Source organism: Pseudophryne corroboree, chromosome 3 (assembly GCF_028390025.1).
Source record: "Pseudophryne corroboree isolate aPseCor3 chromosome 3, aPseCor3.hap2, whole genome shotgun sequence".
NCBI lineage: Eukaryota > Metazoa > Chordata > Amphibia > Anura > Myobatrachidae > Pseudophryne > Pseudophryne corroboree.
The window spans coordinates 552,337,354-552,352,627 of NC_086446.1; the positions used below are offsets into that span (position 1 = coordinate 552,337,354).

The window sequence follows — 15,274 nt, forward strand, 5'->3', positions numbered from 1 at the left end:
GTTTACAGTCTTCTGTGCATTGGCCAATTAACTAACTAAACCCCCATCATTTATTTATTGATGTTGTGAGGATAAGTGAGCTTGCTATGGTGAGTGCTGAATTTTCTGTTTGTGTATATATATATATATATATATATATATATATATATACTCCAATTGCAGTAGGCATTCAGTGAATTCCCAGCATATGATCCAGGTACACATAAAGTAAATCTGTAGGTATTTATAAGAAACAGCACTCAGGAGATCATATAAGCGAATCAGCTATATTTATTCACAGGACATGGTGAATGTCAAATGTTTTTCAGGTACACAGCTCCATCCTCAGGACAATGGACTAGCAAGTGTACATAGCAAAGGACTTCATTAAACACCCACACCACCTCAAAAATCATTGACTGCTACTCCTGCCGCACTTCTGGTTCCTGTAGCACTGGTTACTATGGTGACCACAAGTAATGCTTTCCACCTGGCCAGGGAAGTCTGAATTCCAGCAATTTATGGGCATTGCATGCTCAGAGGGGTCCATCCCACTGATGCACAGTACAGCCCCAGGTTCTGAAACAAATCCAAAACAAACAATTATTACCCCCATAAAAAAACCATAAACACTGTGACACTCATAAAGAAAACATACTTAAATACAAAGTAACATATCAGCAAGTGGTAGAAAGAGAAGTTAACATACTGTAGGTAACCACTTTACAATCAAGCAGAAGTTAAATTAATATTCATATGCTATTCCAGTTATTTTTTTTTTTTCATTTAAACCACCAGGGGAAATAGTTCCCAATCTAAGCATGCACTTGGTTTCCTTAATAAGGAGACTCTTAGCTCTATCACCACCATGGAATGATACGAAGATGTGATCAATGATGAAGTACTTCAATGACTGTAAAGAATGTCCTTTGTCTTTAAAATGCCTTGCAACAGGCTGGTCAATATTTCTGCCACAAAACAATAACTGGATGGCATATCTATGACCAGCCATTCATTACTAGTTGTTTGTCCCACATAGAGGCCACAAGGCATAATAATATGTATACTACAAACCAATGCTATTTTTGTATGAAAATAGGTTCAGGATCTATGGGTGGGACAGTAGTTCTCAGTGATGTGGGTGGAGCTACCAAGGGGATGGGGCATCAATTTGTGTATAAACTTTTTTTAAACACATAATGCCCCCAGCAGTGCCATATATACACATAATGCCCTCAGCAGTGCCATATACACACATAATGTCCCCAGCAGTGTCATATATACACATAATGCCCCCAGCAGTGCCGTATATACACATAATGCACCCAGCAGTACCGTATTTATATACACATAATGCACCCAGTAGTGTCAGTTACACACTGCCCCACTAATGCCAGTTACACACTGTCCCTAGTAGTGCCAGTTACACATTGCACCCATTAGTGCCAGTTACACACTGCCCCCAGTAATGTCAGTTACACATATAGTATGTGCTAAAACCTATTGTGCCAAATTCAGTATTGTATAGTCATTACCAATCTCTGTATAGCCACAATCACTACTTATCAGTCTACTCAGATCTGCTTGTTAAATGCACATTATTATTACTCCTTTACATGGCCATATATTTGGGACTCTGCCATTGTTGTTTATCCTGACCACCTTCTATGCAATTTCTATACCCAGTTTTCAACTCCTTATATTAAGTCACTTAACAGGATAATATTTTTTTCCAAAAAAGATTTGAGAAATTTTCAGTTTTTTTTTAATTATTATTATTGAATTGGGTCAAGAAAATCTATTTAAAACTTTTTAACACTATTAAAAACATATATTTTGAAACTAAATAAACCATAAAAATAGCATATTTATGGTATACAGTGCATGCAGTAGAACTTTAAACACTTTTTAGCTATTTAACCATCCCTTACCAGTGGTCCTGCATTGTTATTCTTGATCGATACAGAACCACCATAAAAAAAGGGCACATGGAATCAGAAATATTATTATAGATTTTTATAAACATCAGTTTCTGATTTATAAAAGATCAAACATTGTGACTTGTGGCTTTACATTTCCCTAGTGTCTGGTCCCCTCTTCCGATAGTGACCAGTGGGCCATACTTACCTACCCTCACGGAATGGCCACAAGGCTCCCGAAAATCAGGTGGTGCTCTTGGCCACCGAGAAGAGTTGGAAAGTCTCCGGGTCAGCAGCTGAGTCCCTGCATCCCCTGGGGAAACACTCAAGTATCCCCTGCAGTGGGGGTGCCAATTACGCGATTTGCGTCATGGTGAACCCCGCCCCCTGCCCCCACTATGTCAGTAATCTAGGCATAGCATAGCAGCGGTGGGGCCACGATTATGCAATCTCACTGCCATGCCCCCTGCTCCTCCCCATTATGCCTCCCTTTGCCTCACCATGCTCCCTGCTGATCCGACCTGGCTGCTTCCTTCCATGTCAGGGAAAGTCCAGACTGGAGTGGACACATCCAGGGGAACCACATCCTTTTTGCTTGAGGTGAAGGAGCAAGATATAATTTTATTTTGGCACCCATAAATTGTCATATGTCACCCCCTCAAGGGTAGCTGGACTTTTCCGGCACACCACCTGACTTATGAAAGAGATATCTATCTATTTATTTATTTATTTATCTATCTATCTATATACTATACACACAAATACCGTTCGCACACATTTATTTAAAAAGCAGAATAGAGAATACTATGGGGAATGCAGATTATTCTAAGACAAATATGACATTGAGGACCATTTACTGTTTATTGAGGTTTAAACTCAATAAATAGAATTTCTTATTGCCACTACTCAGGCATTAAGAAATTAATTTTCGCCCAGGTGTATTACAAATCACATCAAGGGACAGAGGCTCTAATACTGTAGGAGCCCATCCCAGCAATGTGTAAACTAAAGTGATCACATCAGGGATCACTTAACTTTATGATGCAGACCTACTGCACATGCTGGGTTATTAGACAGCACATGCACTAGTGGACGTTACTGCGGAGGGATATGGAAAATCCCTCTCCCAGTAAATTGTGTAGCCCATAAACTACAATGGCTAACACCATCTCTATTGCAATGGGAAACAGGGAAAGATTTGATATCTTCTGCAGAACCCTTGTAATACTCAGTGGACACCTACATTTTAAGTGTATCCTGATTTTTTTGGGGTGATTTCCCACAAAATGTGTATAATAAGTATTCCCAAAAACACAGCTATAATCTTTGAATGACATTATGTAGAAAATGAAGAGACAGGATTCACTTATTGCTCACACCCTTGATGAAGCTGTGCATGGAAGGTAATGAACTTTTCAGGGTACATTTTCAGCTGAACCCAGTTGGAATCAGGGGGGAGGTCAGGGGGTGCCATGAGGGAAGGGAGTGAAAGGACAAAGGGTAGCTGAGGGGCAAGAGGTGAGGAACAGACGAAGTGGGAGGTGAGAAGGGCACAGGGATGGTCCCAGAGGAAGGGCCAGCTCTCAGTAACTAGCCACAGACAGGTAGGATTTGGAACTGGGCACAGGGGGGAGAAAGGCCCTGGAGGCATTTGGAGCAGGGCTGTGGGAAGTACGGAGATGAAGCAGCCAGAAAGGGTATTATTTTCTACAATGCACCCCATGGCCCAGTACTTTAATGGCACCTCTCAAATATTGGTAGGGGCATGTCGACCCCTTGCCCCCCCCCCCCGTTTCAGTGCCTATGGTCTCAACTCATGCAAGCATGCCAGGCAAGTGGTTAAAGAGGTGGACATGGGAATAGAAAGGGGAAGGTCTGCATACCCAAGGAACAGGTATGTTGTTTGTGCATTTTATGTAAGTGTATTAATTTTGCTGCAGCTACTATGTCTTGGATCAAGATTTATGCTGTTGATCATAAGCATTATTCAACCAATCCTAGGTGCTAAATATATAATTATTTAAAATATTTATTTTAATTATGCACAATTATTTAAGATTTTTTTTTACAGTCATGATCACATTGATGATGATGATGATGATGATGACAATGATGATGATTCCTTGTTTCTACCACCTGATATGCTTGCCATGTACTGTATCTAACTGTCCAGTATGAAATTTATGTACTTGTATTTGACTTAACATTTCTGTCAAACCAATGTGATGTTGCAGAGTTAAACTTTTGTGTTATACATTATTTTAATTATTATTTTTACTATATATTGTCTGGTTGTAACTGACAGTGAGAAATAAAAAAAGTTGTTTAATTACATTATTATGACTCTTCAGAATTCTCTACAATGATTTATTGCATCTGCATCTTTACATTATATAGAACACAGAGCTTATTGGCAACACTATAAAACATACAATATTGAAAGCAGAAATATTACCTGAACTATCCTGTGCGCAACTAATTTTAATAGCGTTTTTCTCAATAATACTGTCAGGAAAATATAGCCCTAATCATCAAGCTCTATGCATACATTTATAGGACATTTTTGCTGGCTTATAAGTGGCCTTGTGTCTTCTGGGGTGTGAAATGCAGAATGGCAGAATAATGAATAAAACATGCATTACATTTATAGGGTTATAATTTAGCTGGACTGTATCATTTCAATGAAGAGCAGCCTAAAATTGCCTAGATTGAATCAAATTGCATTCTCCATATTAATAATTTTTTTCTGATGGGTTGTAAAATGAAATGGAGACAATATTTATTTTAAATTTAGATTCTGCTAAAAAATTATAGCAATTTGTGCGCCTGGTACATAATTCATAACTTAATTAAACTAAATGCTATAACAGTTATTGCAATTAAAAATGCCAATACTCTGCAAAAGATATACTACATAATATAACTAGTAAAGACACTGTGGAGAACCTTTTAGCCATTCATACTGGTGCTATATTATAACCAACAAAAAATATACACTGAATATGCTGCCTCAATAAAGAATTACAATAAATGTTTCTAAAACAAATGAATACATTTCCTACTTTATATTTTGTACAAAGGGGTTATTCAGAGTTGTTAGCACACCAAAAATGTTACAGTAGCAACTGGGCAAAACCATACTGCACTGCAGATGGAGCAGACGTAACATGATTTGATGTTAGATTTGGGTAGGTTATACTGTTAATCAATCTAAATCAATCTAAATCAATCATGTTAGAACATGATTGATTTAGATTTGAGTAGGTTATACTATTTCTGTGCATGGTAAATACTGTCTGCTTTATTTTTACACTACAATTTAGATTTCAGTTTGAACATACCCCACCCAAATCTAACTCTCTGTGCACATATTACATCTGCCCTACCTGCAGTGCAAAATGGTTTTGTCCAATTGCTAACTTTTTTGGCTTGCTAACAACTGTGAATAACCCCAAAATTCCTACTTCACTTATTTTCTTTTCTATAGAATACAATTAAAACAAAATATAATATTAGTTGTAAATGCAATTGCATACAAAAGTTCTTTGCAACTGTTTAGAATGCAATGATCATAGATGTGGCTGTATTACATTTAGTCTGGCTAGTCTGATCCTTTTAATTTGTGCACCATGCTGTGCATTAGGTACATTGATTTAGTTCAGGTGCAAGGTTGAGATACAGTTATTGACCTCCAAGTATATAGCTGTAGTTATGCTTATACCAGGGGCGTAAGTTCCACCCAGTCAACCAGAGGCAAGTTGGAGTTTGGTGCCCCCACACCTCAAATAAAAACATGACTTACAGACAGTGGTGGCTCCAGAAGTGGGGCTGCAGATGTTAAAATTTCAAATAGGGGAGCCACACTAACTGTCACCAACTGCCATTTAACTGACTCACTGGCAGTGGGTGTGCCTCCCCTATTTAAATTTTGAACTGAGCTACAGCCCAACCTCTGGAGCCACCCCTGCTTACAGAATTATATAGATATCACTCTCATTCGATCTACAAGGACTGGAGTCCACAGTGAGTTTTCAGGGCTCCAGCTATGCTGTAGGACAATGGCTAGTGGGTCAGATTCATGCAGAATCAGCGTTCACTGATGGGTCTCATCTCACAGTTCAGCAGCACCATTGCTTGCTGCAGCACAGGCTGAGCAGTACCAGACTGGAGCCATCCAGTCCCCAATTGCAGGTGTTAGCATGGCTTCTGGGACATAGTAGATTAATTCTGCGGCAGCAGTGGGTGCACCGCAGAGCCACACTTGGATCCTGTTATGAACCACTGTTCTACATGTAGGTGCCCCTTCAGGGCTTGGGACCCATAAGCAGGCATCTCTATTGCCTCTGGGACTTATTCTCCTGTCTTATACACCAAATATGTAAAATGGAAGTTACTTCTAACTTTTCTACATAAAAGGGGTTTTACTGTTAAATAGGTTAATATTCCCATATTCCCATGACAGATATTATTAGTATAGGTTTTATATTTTGGTTACAAAATTATGGCATTCTATAACAACTGTGACTATGGTTTTAACATGGATATTTTTAAATTATGAAGTGCTTTACAAAGTAGACAATTTTAAGACAGAACATAGAATATACTCTATAAAGTAAGGTGTAGTGATGAAACACTATAGGACTACCAAGACTAGCGGCAAACATGCTGACGTTAGTGGTCCCTCTTGCTCCAATTTGGGTCGACCTAATCATGACAATCTGTGGTATCAGTTGAGCATGGTGCTTCAAGCTTTAACCAGATGGTCAGATACAGGGTTAAGAGTATTTCAACTCTGGATGCTAGTCAATTTTATGGTACAATCAACATCAGAAGACCCCCGTGCAATCGGTCAACCAGAAAAAGTCCTGATGCAGTCTGTGGACAATATACCATTGACTGCAGAACATTTCTCATTTTGTTCAGCTTATTTAAGCTTCCTTTAGTTATCATATCATTGGTGTTACCTCAAAAACCAAATCAAGCATGTAATTAATTAATGGTGTTAATTGCTTCTGACTAAACTGTGTGATAGAAATACAGTATTTTATGTTGGAAACCTATGTCTAGCAAAGTCAGCCAAACAAATGTGTTTTTAAATTATATATTTACTCTAGTTCTAGTGCTCCGAAAAGGAAAGGGATAGTAATGTGTTGCCTTAAAAGTATGCCTAAACTGTATAACAAGAAGGAAATTATATCAGAGAAAAATGATATACTGTAGATGCAAAAGTAAGGTAACAGTCCAGAGATCTTAGGCCATACTGTACAGGTGAAACTTCGAAAATTAGAATATCGTGCAAAAGTTCATTTATTTCAGTAATTCAGTTTAAAGGTGAAACTAATATATTATATAGAAAAAATAATGTTTCTAGAAAAAGTTTTCAGAAGATTAGTTATAATTCCATTCTGAATATATGAAGGCCTTCTGAAAAGAATGGTATTAGATTTGTATGGGTAGAATTACTGTAGGAAGTGCCAGGAGTATAAATATGCAAGAACAACTCTTTATCCTAATTTAAAATGGACATTACTTTATGTCTGGTAAGTGAGAATATAAAAAGTACTAAAGGATCACTTGATTTGAAAGAGATGACTACCTCTTTCAAAGTCAAACATATCTGAAGTGAGTAAAGTAATACAATTACAGGTGAAACTCAGAAAATTAGAATATCATGCAAAACTTCATTTATTTCAGTAATTCAACTTAAAAGGTGATACTAAAATATTATATAGATTCATTACATGCAAAGTGTGGCTTGCAGTTTAAGAAACCCCCAAATCCAAAATCTCAGAAAATTAGAATATTACATAAAATCAATAAAAAAGGGTTTTAAGTACTGAAATTTCAGCCGTCTGAAAAGTATAATCATGCATATATACTGAGTACTTGGTTTTGGCCCCTTTTACATGAATTACTGCCTCAATGCAGTGTGGCATGGATTCTATCGGCCTGTGGCACTTCTGAGGTGTTATGGAAGACCAAGATGCTTCAATAGCGGCCTTCAGCTTTTCTGCATTGTTTGGTCTCATGTCTCTCATCTTTCTCTTGGCAATTCCCCATAGATTCTCTATGGGGTTCAGGTCAGGCGAGTTTTCTGGCCAATCCACACAGTAATTCCACAGTCATTGAAATAAGTTTTGGTACTTTTGGCAGTGTGGGAAGGTGCCAAATCCTGTTGGAAAATTAAGTCAGCATCTACATAAAGCTTGTCTGCTGAAGGAAGCATGAAGTGCTCTAAAATGTCCTGGTAGATTGCTGTGTTGACTCTGGACTTAATAAAGCACAGTGGACCAACACCAGGAAATGACATTGCACCCCAAATCAACACACTGTGGAAACTTCACACTGGACTTCAAGCATCTTGGATTGTGTGCCTCTCCATTCTTCCTCCATACTCTGGGACCTTGGTTTCCAAATGAGATGCAAAATTTGCTCTCCTCAGAAAAGAGGACTTTGGACCGCTGAGCAACAGACCAGTTCTTTTTTTCTTTAGCCAAGGTAAGACACTTCTGATGTTGTTTGTTGTTCAGGAGTGGCTTGACAAGAGGAAAACGTCATTTGAAGCCCATGTCCAGTATCCGTCTGTGTGTGGTGGCTCTTGATGCACTAATTCCAGCCTCAGTCCACTCCTTGTGAAACTCCCCCACATTTTTGAATAGCCTTTTCCTGACAATCCTCTCCAGGCTGCGGTCATCCCTGCTGCTTGTGCACATTTTTCTTCCACACTTTTCCCTTCCACTTAACTTTCTTTTAATGTGCTTTGATACAGCACTTTGAGAACATTTAACTTCTTTTGCAATTTCCTTTTGAGACTTTCCCTCCCCATGATTGTGATTGTGAATTGTACCGAACCAGACTGAGAGACAATTTAAAGGCTCAGGAACCCTTTGCAGGTGGTTTGGATTAGTTAACTGATTAGGGTATGACACTTTTAGCCTTCAATTTTTAACATTTTCATAATATTCATATTTTCTGAGATTTGGGGTTTTCTTAAACTCAAGCCACAATCCTTAGTAAAGTTTTAACAAATAAAGGCTTAAAATATCTCACTTTGCATGTAATGAGTCTATATAATATGTTTCACCTTTTAATTTGAATTACTGAAATACATGAACTTTTGCATGATATTCTAGTTTCAATTGAATCAACAACACACTTTGCAATTTAACATGCTAATTTAACCCTTCTCCATATACTCTGAAATCTATTCAAAAATAAGGCTGAGATAACTTACATTGAACAGCTGTTGGCATCCCTGGGGATTTACATTGTGGAAAGCTCAGCCAGGTGTTGCTCCCCTTCTTACCTGAAGCCACTGGTGAGTGGCACCCTGTCCACCAGTAGTAATGGCTCTGCTTAAATGTAGCACAAAGGTACATCCACCCATCATCCTGCTCCACTTGGAAAATTGCACAAGGCCTATTGATTGCACAAAGGTAGGCATTAAAATGCATATATTATAGTTATGTATAGAAATTACAAACAAAAGTCTTCCCAAGTGCGATTTACTACAAGTATTTTTATATTATACACATACATTAAATACATAAAATATGGATGGCATGCAAATGCAAAGTGCAACTACTGTACTTACTCATCATATCCTAATTGGACACATATAAAACTATTAGGGGTATATTTACTAAAGTGTGGATGTACATGTGTCTGTTAGGCGCCGGGGTCCGCGAGGTCCTCGCGGCCCGGCGCCTAGCAACTAGGGACGCCGTGCGTGCGTAGCCGCCGGCTCCCTAGCAACACAGGGACGCTGAGCCGCTTGGACCCTGGCAACGGGGACGCCATGGACGGACCGCGTTCCCCGTTGCGGGGTCAGATTTCAACATACACGCTGGTCTTGTGGGCGTGCAGCAGGGCAGCTGCACAGCATTTGGGGCAATTAGACTGGGGGCATCTGATTGGAGGACTCTTTGTTAAATGCTTCTCAATGCTTCACACAGACGCCGGTAATAGCTTCCTGCATGCTGTTTTGGTTTGCTGACCATCTGTTCCAGTCCTGCTGTGTCCGGTCATTCCTGTCCTCAGAAGTCCTGTATCTTGGAGTTGTCATCTCATCCCAAGAAGTCGTTTGGTCCCCTGTAGTCCTCAACGATCACCAGAGAATATCGAGTGGTGTTCGTGAGTTGCGGCTCTGCCGTGTGTTGCGGCTCAGCCGCTTTATCTTTATATTCTGTTTCGGAGCATTTGCGGAGGGTTCCGCTTCCACAAGTCCTCTCCGGAACTTGGCGGTGCCGGGTAGGAGAGTGGACAAGTGGATATTTTGGCTGTCCTTTTCCCTGGCGGTTTTTCCCGCACATATTCTAGTTTCCAGTTAGCTTGTAGCCCCTGGCCTGGTTGTTTAGTCAGAAGGCCCCTTGTTATCACCCTGTCTCGGATTTCCCTTTGTCTCCCATTAAGACCTGAGGGGGCATCGGAGTTGGGCAGACATAATCCGCCCTTCAAACGCGGCTGCCATGGGCTCAAGCAACCATAGTCTCGCAGGGGATTTCTGACAGCACGGGCGAGACAACGGAGTTAGGGAGCCAGGGGCTATTTTCCATTCCCGCTCCCTTCCCCAGCATTACGTTCCAGTGCTCCAGTCCTTGCAATAATATCTCCTCAGACCAGAGTGCTGGAATCATAACATTATTACCGGCCATACCAAAAACTAAAATTAAACAGGGTTTAATTTTTTCTCATTCAGTTTTTGTTAAAGATTTTTTTGGCCTCATGAATCCGACAGGTTTAGGGCCAAATCCTGGCCAGCTCTTAGTCAATCAGATTCAAGAATTTACTCAGATGGTTCAGGATCTTTCTCTTCAGGTGAGGTCGCAGGAAGATCTTTTGCGAGCCTCCCCAAAGGTAGTCCTTGAACCAAAGATGCATTTGCCTGACTGTTTTTCTGGTGATAGAAAATAATTTTTTAATTTTAAAGAATCCTGTAAACTTTATTTTCGTTTAAGACCTACTTCCTCTGGTACTGAATCTCAGCGGGTTGGGATTATTATTTCTTTACTCCAGGGGGATCCTCAGACCTGGGCATTTGGTTTAAGAGCAGAGGATCCTGCGTTGTTGTCAGTAGACGCTTTCTTTAAGTCTTTAGGGCTCTTGTATGATGACCCAGATAGAGAGGCGTCCGCTGAAAGTCAGCTGCGCGTAGAAATCCTGCAGAGGTTTATTGTACCGAGTTTCGCCGTTGGCCGAACGACTGTGGCTGGAATGACCCAGCCCTGCGCAGTCAGTTTCGCCTCGGTTTATCAGAGTTTATTAGAGACAGTATCCTCCAGTACCCCGCTCCTGAGACTCTCGATTAACTCATGGAGCTTTCTATAAAGATTGATCGTCGTCTCAGAGAGCGGAGGGCTGAAATAGGAACATCTGTATGGTCTAGTCCCTGTGTTTATTCCATTCCAGAGGACGTCGAGGAGCCCATGCAGATGGGTCTCTCCCGGCTGTCTCCTGAGGAAAAAGCCAGAAGGCAAAATCCCGGTCTTTGTACTGTGGTGGTAAGGGACATTTTGCTCGTAATTGACCGAACAAGTCGGGAAACGCTTTGACCAGGTGAATTGTGAGGGGGTTCACCTAAGTCTGCAGCTTATCTCCTCGAATAACTCTCTTTTAGTCCCAGTTAAGGTTTCCTTTGGCAGCCTCAGTTCTTTGGTGTCGGCTTTTGTTGACAGTGGAGCTGCAGGAAACTTTATGGATTTAATTTGGGCTAAGGCCTTAGGCATTCCACAGTTACCATTGGATAGGTGTATCACCATGCACGGCTTAGATGGGAGTCCGCTTTCCAATGGGGTAATTACTCACCGTACACCTCCCGTAGTACTTACAGTAGGAGCCTTACATTCCGAAAATATTGAATTCTACCTAACACATTGCCCAGCAGTTCCAGTTGTTCTGGGTCACCCTTGGCTGGCCTTTCATAATCCCACCATTGATTGGCGGTCCGGGGAGATTTCCCAATGGGTTACATTTTGTGCTAAGGAATGTATTTTGTATCCAGTCAGAGTAGCAGCTATCATTCCAGAGCTCATTCCTGTGGAATACCAGGAGTTTGCCGATGTATTCTCCAAAGGCAATGCGGACATTCTGCCTCCCCATCGGCCTTATGATTGTGCTATTGAGCTAGTTCCAGGTGCCGCATTGCCAAAGGGGAGATTATATGCATTGTCCGGGCCAGAAACTTCGGCCATGAATGATTATGTTCAGGAGAGCTTAGAGAAAGGATTTATTAGACCATCAAAATCTCCTTTAAGTGCAGGTTTTTTCTTTGTGGAGAAAAAGGATGGCTCGCTTAGACCATGCATTGATTTTAGAGCCCTGAATAAGATCTCAGTAAAAAAACACCTATCCTTTGCCGTTAATTTCTGTACTTTTTGATCAGTTACGTTCTGCTGTGATTTTTTCTAAAATTGACCTTAGAGGAGCTTACAACCTCATCCGAATTAAATCTGGAGATGAGTGGAAGACGGCTTTCAGCACTCAGTCGGGTCACTACGAATACTTGGTGATGCCGTTCGGCCTGTCTAATGCTCCAGCAGTTTTTTAAGACCTCATTAATGATGTGCTCCGTGACTTCCTAGGGAAATTCGTGGTCGTTTATTTAGACGACATCTTGATTTATTCTGAATCGATGGAACAACATGTTACCCAGGTGCGTCTGGTTCTTCATAAGTTACGTGAGAATCATTTATATGCCAAGCTAGAGAAGTGTAATTTTCACGTCACGGAAGTATCTTTTTTAGGGTACATAATTTCACCTCAGGGATTTTCCATGGAACCAAAGAAGCTCCAGGCCATCCTTAATTGGGCGCAACCCACCAATTTAAAAGCAATTCAGCGCTTTTTAGGGTTTGCGAATTATTATAGGAGGTTCATCCATTCTTTTTCTGTCCTGGTTGCTCCCATAGTGGCTCTGACAAAGAAAGGAGCGGATCCTACCAACTGGTCGCATGAAGCCGAGTTGTCCTTCTGGGCCTTGAAACAAGCCTTTGTCTCGGCTCCAGTCCTCAGACATCCTAATCCGGAATTGCCCTTTGTTGTGGAGGTTGATGCCTCAGAGGTTGGAGTGGGGGCTGTCCTTTCTCAAAAGGATCCGGAGTCTCTGGAGTTACATCCTTGTGCCTTTATGTCCAGGAAATTCTCCTCCGCTGAATCCAACTATGACGTTGGTAATCGGGAGTTACTGGCGGTTAAGTGAGCTTTCGAGGAGTGGAGGCATTGGCTGGAGGGAGCAAAACATACTATTTCGGTTTTGACTGATCATAAGAACCTGCAATACATTGAATAAGCTAAACGGCTTAATGCCCGGCAAGCACGTTGGGCATTATTTTTTACTCGTTTCAAATTTATAATCACTTTCAGGCCTGGTTCCAAGAATACTAAAGCTGATGCCCTGTCACGTAGCTTTCTTCTGGTTCACAATAGCAATCATGTTGTTACCCCCATACTTCCATCTTCGGTCATCCGGGTTAGGCCTCACACAGGATTTATTTACCCAGTTAAACCAGCTTCAACACCAAGCTCCTAGATTTACTCCTGCTGGTCGTCTTTACGTCCCTGAATTTTTGAGAGCCACTGTTTTAACTGAATTTCATGACAACAAAGTTTCAGGGCATCCGGGAGTCACTAAGACATTGGAGTTAGTCTCTTGCTCAGTATGGTGGCCTAGTCTTTCTAAAGACGTTAAGGAATTTGTTTATTCATGTCAGGTTTGTGCACAGCATAAGGTTCCCCGTTCCTTGCCTATCGGGCAACTTATGCCCTTAACTGTTCCTCTCAGGCCATGGTCTCATATTTCCATGGATTTTGTGGTTGACCTTCCCCTTTCAGCCGGATTCCGAGTCATATGGGTGGTAGTGGACCGTTTTAGTAAAATGGCTCATTTTATTGCTCTTCCTCGATTGCCTTCTGCTCAAGGGTTGGCAGTTTTGTTCCTCTGCCATGTGTTCAGGCTTCATGGGTTACCCACTGATATTGTTTCTGATCGGGGTCCACTATTCATCGCACAATTCTGGAAATGTTTTTGTGCTTCATTAAAGATGAAACTGTCGTTAACATCCGGTTACCACCCACAATCCAACGGGCAAACCGAACGAGTCAACCAGTCATTAAAACAATATTTGCGCTTGTATTCAGCCAAACTCCAGAATGATTGGTCCGAGTTTCTCCCTTTGGCTGAATTTGCTTACAATAATTCTTGTCATTCCTCCACTAAAGAGTCTCCATTCTTTTCAGTTTTTGGTTTTCACCCCAAAACCAATTCTTTTTTTCATCATTCTCCAGTCTCCTCGCTAACCTTAACCTCCCATCTCAGAGCAATTTGGAAAAAAGTGCACCTTGCTCTCAGAAAAGCGTCCTTCCGAGAGAAGACATTTTCGGACAGGCTCCGACATCCTTGCACTTTTAAGGTGGGAGATAAGGTGTGGTTGTCAACTCGCAACATCAGGCTTCGACAATCCTCAGCTAAATTGGGACCCAAATTTATTGGACTGTTTCTTATTATTAAGAAGGTCAACCCAGTTGCCTTTCGGCTACGTTTACCAAGATCCCTTAAGATTGGAAATACTTTTCATTGTTCCCTGTTGAAACAATACGTTTCTTCCAGTAAATGTCCTCAGAGGATCTCTCAGGGTAGATCTCCAGTGGATGTACAGGGACAACAGGAATTCTTGGTAGAGAAAGTTATTGACTCTAAATTGTCCCTGGGTCGGCTTTATTTTTTAGTGCACTGGAAAGGCTATGGTCCGGAGGAAAGGTCTTGGGTCCTGGATAAGGATCTTCATGCCCCTAGGCTCAAGAGGGCATTTTTTCGAGAATTTCCTCAGAAACCTGGCTTTAGGGGTTCCTTGACCCCTCCTCAAGGGGGGGATACTGTTAGGCGCCGGGGTCCGCGATGTCCTCGCGGCCCGGCGCCTAGCAACTAGGGACGCCGTGCGTGCGTAGCCGCCGGCTCCCTAGCAACACAGGGACCTCGAGCGGCTGAGCTGCCTGGACCCTGGCAACGGGGACGCCATGGACGGACCGCGTTCCCCGTTGCGGGGTCAGATTTCAACATACACGCTGGTCTTGTGAGCGTGCAGCAGGGCAGCTGCACAGCATTTGGGGCAATTAGACTGGGGGCATCTGATTGGAGGACTCTTTGTTAAATGCTTCTCAGTGCTTCACACAGACGCCGGTAATAGCTTCCTGCATGCTGTTTTGGTTTGCTGAACGTCTGTTCCAGTCCTGCTGTGTCCGGTCATTCCTGTCCTCAGAAGTCCTGTATCTTGGAGTTGTCATCTCATCCCAAGAAGTCGTTTGGTCCCCTGTAGTCCTCAACGATCACCAGAGAATATCGAGTGGTGTTCGTGAGTTGCGCCTCTGCCGTGTGTTGCGGC

The 15,274-nt window shown here is 41.6% G+C and overlaps 1 long non-coding RNA gene across 1 annotated transcript in view; it reads right to left on the bottom strand.

Annotated features, from left to right (window-relative positions):
• Nucleotides 1-270: 270 nt before the first annotated feature.
• The window catches only part of LOC135058013 (uncharacterized), a 351,258-nt gene continuing 336,254 nt past the window's right edge, over nt 271-15,274 (bottom strand). Inside the window, exon 3 of the long non-coding RNA XR_010244529.1 lies at nt 271-558. This is a non-coding gene — a long non-coding RNA (uncharacterized LOC135058013). The remainder of the gene's footprint in view (nt 559-15,274) is intronic.